The sequence below is a fragment of the Echinops telfairi genome, unplaced genomic scaffold, assembly GCF_000313985.2.
Source record: "Echinops telfairi isolate 266 unplaced genomic scaffold, ASM31398v2 ScPeMD7_7457;HRSCAF=8495, whole genome shotgun sequence".
NCBI lineage: Eukaryota > Metazoa > Chordata > Mammalia > Afrosoricida > Tenrecidae > Echinops > Echinops telfairi.
In genome coordinates, this window is record NW_022111357.1 from 25437070 (window position 1) to 25443658 (window position 6589).

Genomic DNA, 6589 nt, shown 5'->3' on the forward strand with positions numbered 1-6589 from the left:
GGAGCCGAGCGGGCGGAGCCCAGACTGCCGCCACCAACTTCGCCACCGCAAGGTAAGGGGGTCGGGGTCCCGGGATCGTGGCGGGGGAGGCCGGGCCGCGGGGCAGGGTCGGGCCCGAGCGGGGAGGTCCGGAGCCAGGCCCGGCCCTCGGGCCCCTCGCCACCTACTCCGCCCCCGGGCCTCGTGGGCACCGGCCCCACTCGGAAGTGGCCGTGCGCGCCCCCAGCGCCGACCTGCCCCGGCGTCAAGGCTGCCGCCTGGTTGGTTGCAGTTTCCAGAGCCGGAAGTGCCCTGAGATCCCCTGTAGGGTGCCTAATGGGGAACCAGGCCGGGTGGAGCACCCAGATGTTTCCAGGTCCCCAGCTCAGGGCCCCTAGTCCGTAGAGGTCGCCCAGGGAGAACGCAGCTGGGGCCTGGGAGGGTTAGAAGTTGGCTCAAGGTCATGTTCACCAGGGGTCCCTCCGCAGGCACCCCTCCCCAGCTCTTTCCTTTTCCTAACAGACCTCTGTATCCCACAGCCGACCCTCAACCTGAATATTCCAAAAGTGCCTGGGAATCTTCTCAAGAAAGACCAGACGCTCATTGTACACGGGACACTCTCCTCCTCTTTCCCACCGTTGGTATGAGAGAGAAAAGGTCCTATTACTAAGGTTTGAGTGGAATTTTACAGCTAAATAAGCAGAAGCTCTGAGGGGGGAAATGATTTGCTTAAGACCAAACCACTGGTTTTGCCACTTTGCCTGTTTTCAGAGCCAGACCCAGTACTTCGCCCAGAGTAGAACCCCCAGTCCCAGTGCTTCTCCCAGAGCAGAACCCCCAGTGTCCCTTCCCTGGGTCACCAAGGGAGTTAGAAGCAGTCAGGGCTAGAATCCAGGTCTCGGGCTAGAGACTGGTCTTGCGTTCTCTCTTTCCTAACTCAGTGTTTATTTCACTGCAGAAAATAAGAAACCTCCTAAGTCTGGGGACATCCATTCATTCATCATGCGCTTCATGAGCACCTACTGTGTGCCAAACCATGCACTGTGTAGGCCCACAGGAGACAACAGTCGGCAAGCCCTGCCCTCAGAGAGTGTACTCCAGAAGATAGAATAAAATCACCGTGCCCTGGGGAGGGAGGGGACAGGGCAGAGACCACTAGGATCTTCCACACTGTGAAGTTGTAAAGAGGCAGAGAGACAAGACCACCAGAGCTCAGGCATCATAGGCCCAGGGAGATGCTTCCATCAGCCAGAACTTTCCCACCACCTTCCCTAGGGACTTAGGGGTCAGGTGGAGAGGAAAGAGGATGACAATAGTCCAAACTCCCTGCCACTGAGTTGATGCTGACTGATAGCAACCCTATAGGACAGGCTTGCCCTGCCTGCACTGTGAGTTTCCAACGCTGTAACTTTTTACGAGAGCAGAGAGCCCCTTTTTTCTCCCCCAGAGCACTGGTGGTTTCAAACTGCTGACCTTGCAGCTAGCAGCCCAACTTGTAACCATGACACCACCAGGGCACCTGAGAATGGTCCAATGGAAGCCTTAAACTCACCTCAGAGCATGACACCTGGCACTGCAACTTCCTAGTTGTGTGACCTTGGGTAGGTCTCCCTACCCCTCTGGTTGTAAATAGTGCAACTCATAATACCACATAGCAGTGATCATTCTGTGGCAAAATGATCTGTAAATGAGAGAAGCGTGATCCAAAGTATGGCCTGTATCAGGACCTTTCCAGATTAGACGTGAGGAAGGTATATTTATTTAGGGCTTATTTATGTAGACGTGAGGAAGGTATATTTATTTGGGACTTATTTATTTATAGGCGCTAGTGAGCCTATGGGAACCCTGGTGGCGGAGTGGGTTACACACCGGGCTGCAAACTGCAAGGCCAGTAGTTTGAACCCATCTGCTGCTCCACTGGAGAAAGATGAAGCTTTCTTCTCCTGTGATTATTTTACAGGCTCAGAAACCCACTGGGGCAATTCTACTTTACCCTATAAGGTCACTATGAGTCAGGATTGACTTGTCGGCTGTGTTTGCTTTGCGTGAGCCTATTGACAACCTGTTATTGCTCCTTGTAAAGAAATCTAAGAGGCAGAAGTTGGGCTGGGGAGTTGAGTGCCCGGTGAGCAGCCTGAGGCACCCAGCCTGCCTTGCAAACTGACATTCAGATCACAGTAAACATTTCGATTCTGACAACCCTTTCAGTGTGGTGTGTAGCATCAGGCAGGTATGCGCTTAGAGCCTAACTTTACTCTTCCTGTGGCCTGGCATAAGCTTTGTGACTTTTCTGTGCTTTGGTTTCCTCTTGTCTGTCTCCTAGGGCTGTCATTACTTGCTGGGCTGCTCACTGCAAGATCAGCTGCTTGAACCCACCAGCCTATCTGTGGGAGGAAGACAAGGCTTTCTACTCCCACAAAGAGTTAGAGTCTCAGAAGCCCACAGGGGATGTTCTACCCTCTCCCATAGGGTCACTCTGAATTGGAATTGGCGCAATGGCAGTGACTTTGGTTTGGTTAGGGTTGTCATGAGGCTTCTAGAGGCAGAAACTTGCAAAGGGCCAAGTGCTGCACCCGACACTTGGGGAGGCTTTTTACTTCTTAGGCCTGGGGCCCAAGGAGTGGTTGGGATGGGCTCAGCTAATGATTAGGTTGCCTAGCTCAAGGTGTGGCTCCCAGAAAGGGTGATGCTGGAAACCCTCCCTCCCTTCCCTGGAACCATCTGGACCTAACTGGGCTAGCCACCTGGGCCAGCGAAGGGGAGCCTGGGAAATGTCATGAAGTGGTTTCTCATGGTGTCCTTGGATGGCCTTCATGTTTTGTGGACACCGCTGTACATTGTAAAACAGGGCTGCTAAGGGGGGAGCGGGGGAGAGCCTTGTTTTCTGCAGTGTGAAGAAGGGGCCTTGAGGGGGACCCCCATCAGCTTTTTAGTTAGCTACTCTGCTTGTGGCAACCGGAGTGTCCAATTGCCCCACCCTCTGTTTCAAACCCTGGTAGCTCCACCATTTCTTGAATAAAGAGCAAATGCCTTGAACACAGAGCAGGCCTTGCAGAGTCTGGGCTCCTCTGGGCCTGCCCCTTCCCACACCTCCAGCCGCATCGCAGGGCACTCTAAATAGCCCTCTGTTCTAGACAGACTGCTCCCGCCCTCGCAGGGCCTTCCTCCCTCACCTCCCTCTCCCCTGGTCAACCCCTCCGTGTCCTTCAGATCTTTGCCCAACAACTGGGCCTTACACGCCAGATGTCCTGGACTTTGTGAGGTCACTGGTATGGCAGCGGCGAAGCCCAGTGTAGGATTGATTATACAGGAGAAATGACCTCTGCCTGTCCCTGCACACCACCCCAACGAGCCCCACGACTTGTAAGGCTGGGTCTGAGTTGGTGACTTAGGTGCTCAGTAATGACATCTACCTATAGGGAACAAAAATGAGAACCTCGCTTTATAGAAAACTCCCCTGTCCTCCACCCAGATTATGATGGTGAAGTCATTACTCAGCCCTGGCAGTAGGTAGAAATCCCTCCTTCCCTCTCTCCATCCCTCCCTCCTTCTTCCTTCACCATACAGGGGTTCAGTACCCACTGTGCCCGTGCAGTTCTAGGACACATCAGGAAGCTCCCCACAAAAGTCAGTGCCTTCATGAGCTTTCTGTAGCCCTTAAACAGGCAAACCTGCGCTACATCGTCAGGTGGTAATAGTGTGAGAAAGGAAAAGGCTGTGTTAACTGGGGGCTAGGCCCGGAGTGGGCCTGCTGTTTCTGACCTGGCCTCAGAAGCAAGGATGCTGTGCTGGTGGGGAAGGCAGGAACAGCCCAGTGGAAGGTGGTGGGTTTCAGAGGTGACAGGCCCCACTCCAGCTGGGTAAATCCAGGAAGGCTTCATGGCAGCTCCTACGGAGGACTTTAGTAACAGAGAAGAGCCCAAGCTTTGGAGTTGCAGAAGCATCCTAGTCCTGCCACTCAGCTCTCTGGGCCTCGGTTTTCTCATCTATAGAATAAGGGCAGAATAGTCCTCATAAGATTGTTGTGAAGCTGAACTGAGACAATGAGGCTAAACTAAGGTGACCAGATTTTAACATTGTTAAAGCGGGACACCATTGATAAAACTCATATCCTGGTGAAATAGCCACATGGCAGCTGAAAACCGTATCCCCTAGCTTGTCGTGCATTCTTTCCAAAAATCGGGACTTTTTAAAAATGCCGCGGGACGCGGGACAAATTGTTAAAAATCGGGACTGTCCCGCCAAAAGCGGGATATCTGGTCACCTTAGGCTAAACCCATAGGAAATCTTTACTGAGTATTAAACTGATTTTGGCACCATTTGGACATGGGGGGTGGGGATCAGTGGGAGCCAAGGGCTGAAGTGGGAAACCCTCACTTGCCCTGGAAGCTGTAGGCGGCTGGAAGAAGGCAAATGGAAGGAAATCATGTTAAAGAAACAGGTTAGACTCAGGGCAGAGGTGCGTGGAGCTGCTAAAAGTGAGATGGTAGCTAGTGCACACATGGGAGCTATGGAGGTACATCGAATTGGACGGTTTTCAGATTGTGTTTGAAACCTCATTGACCAAGCCAGGGTATGGAGCAGGCCAAAGAGAAGGTAGGTGCCGGAATCGTTTGGGTGGCTGACTTTGGGATAAGACCCACTTCCAGGTTTAACTTCCACTTGGCTGGTCCAGTGAGCTTGGCTGATCTTTCTCAGGCCTCTGTATTTCCATCTGTAAAATGGGAGATGAGAGCATCGACCTTGTAGGGCTGTGAGAGGATATGAGATGACCCATGAGGGGCAGTGTATAGATGCCATTTGCCAAGAATTTACTGTTACAATTCGAAAGTGGGGTATTGGGTGCCTACAGGTGTCTCTCCTTGCCCACCGTGACTTCCTGGGGCAGTTTCAAAACCAGTGGATCCAATGAGCCATGGCAGACTTTTAGATTTTCGTCCCCTTCCTTCCCAAACCAAATTGCCTTTTGAATTAGCTTGAATTGTCCCAAATGGAAACACCATTTGTTGAACACATTCTTATAAGCATCTCCAATGGTTACTAAGGAGGCTTAGACGCTCGGTGATCAAGCACTCAGCTGCTGACCAGAAGGTGTGTGGACGGACCCCGCCAGCCTGGCCTTCAGACAAAGACATGGCCCTCTGCTTCCCTAAAGACCAATAGCCTTGAAAACCCCAAGGGGCAGTTCTACTTGGTCCAGTAGGGTCACTGGAGTCGTGATCGACAGGACAGCGGTGGGGTTTTTGTTTTGTTAAGAGTCCTGGTAGATCAGCGGTTAGACACGCTGCTGCTGACCAGAAGGCTGTCTGTTTCATATTCCGCAGTGACTGCAGAGGAGAAAAGGCCTGGCAGTCTCCTCCCATCAGGATGAAAACCCAAACCAAACATCCTGCCATCGAGTGCGTTCTGACACCCTTATCGCACAGAAGCTCCCGTGGGACAATTCAGCTCTTGTCACCTGGGTTGGTGGTGAAGTTAAAATGGACTTGATGGTCCCTAACAATAGTTGTTTACATAAGGACAGGGGGAGATAGACCCCTAAGGGATAAACAGGAACCAGTAAAGGAGGGGGACTTCAGTGACATTGTGCCAGTTACAAAGCAGAGGAGCTGGGTGCTGGGACTAGGAATGGGGTTACCCCACCCCCACCCGCGCAGGGAGGAGAGAGAGTTGCCCTGTGGTTTTTTCTGGGAGAAGAAGGGAGGGCGTTCCAGCCCAAGGGAACAGCCCGTGTGAAAGCCCTTTAGGGGGAGGACTCCCACCCCTGTACCTGGTGGGAACATGGAGGCCCCGTGTCTGGAGCGAGTGAGTGGAGGGATGGGGTGAGGGAGAGAGTTCCCTTTCTCTTCCTCTTTCGCTGCTTAACTGATCATAGTTGAATTTGTGTAAGCTAAATGATTTCGTAGTTCCGTAAAGTCAGCATTAAGACAGAGCCAGCCATGGTGTCATGGGAAAGCGGAGGACTAATTGTTCAAGGCCCATGGAAAGGAACAGGAATGTGAATGAAGAAATCCTTTATCACAAAGAGAGCCACACACCTTCCCTAAACCGAGTAGGGTGCATATCACCTCACAGAAGGTGACTGGTCTTTGTTCTCAGTCCTGTCCAGCAGTGCTAATGCCTGAAGTTAATGCCTCAGGGCTGGCCTAAGAAGGACCTCCTGGGGGCCAGCGGCTCAGCTGGACCTTTCTGGGTGCTGACCATGTATGAGAGAGGCCAGCACATTATTCTTTAGGACGCTCTGCCCTGTGGACCATCCCGGGTCTCAGCCTGTGCGTCTCTCCTTTGTGTCCTTTTGGGTTGTAATAAAACCTTAATTGTCAGTATGATCTGCTCTCTGTGAGTCTCTCGGTGAACTAAGGACCCCACAGGGGCAGTGTGAGTCAGCAGGGGCTGCTGGCTGCCTATTCAACAATCTGAAAGAAGGTGACCTTCTATCACGTGAGCTCTGACCAGCTCTGGTGGCCAGGCCCAGTGAGAGAGCGTGCCCCATGAACAAGAATGAAGAAGTCAAACAGGCTCCACGTCCCACTTTGGGAACTGGATCTATTGCTGATCCTTACTACGCACGCAGCAATGAGGGCAGGGCTTGCCCACTGTGCCTTTGGTT

General features: G+C 52.5%; 1 protein-coding gene across 4 annotated transcripts in view; it reads left to right on the top strand.

Annotated features, from left to right (window-relative positions):
• Positions 1-6589, top strand: part of TMCO4 (transmembrane and coiled-coil domains 4) — a 97729-nt gene that overhangs the window by 620 nt on the left and 90520 nt on the right. The window contains exons 1-2 of one of the 4 annotated variants that reach the window (XM_045299192.1): positions 16-52; positions 519-650. The exons of 2 other annotated variants lie outside the window; for them this stretch is intronic. The gene's annotated coding sequence lies outside the window, so the exon portion shown is untranslated. Of the gene's footprint in view, positions 1-15; positions 53-507; positions 651-6589 lie in introns of those variants that run through there. One more of the 4 variants, XM_004705137.2, reaches the window with a different exon arrangement.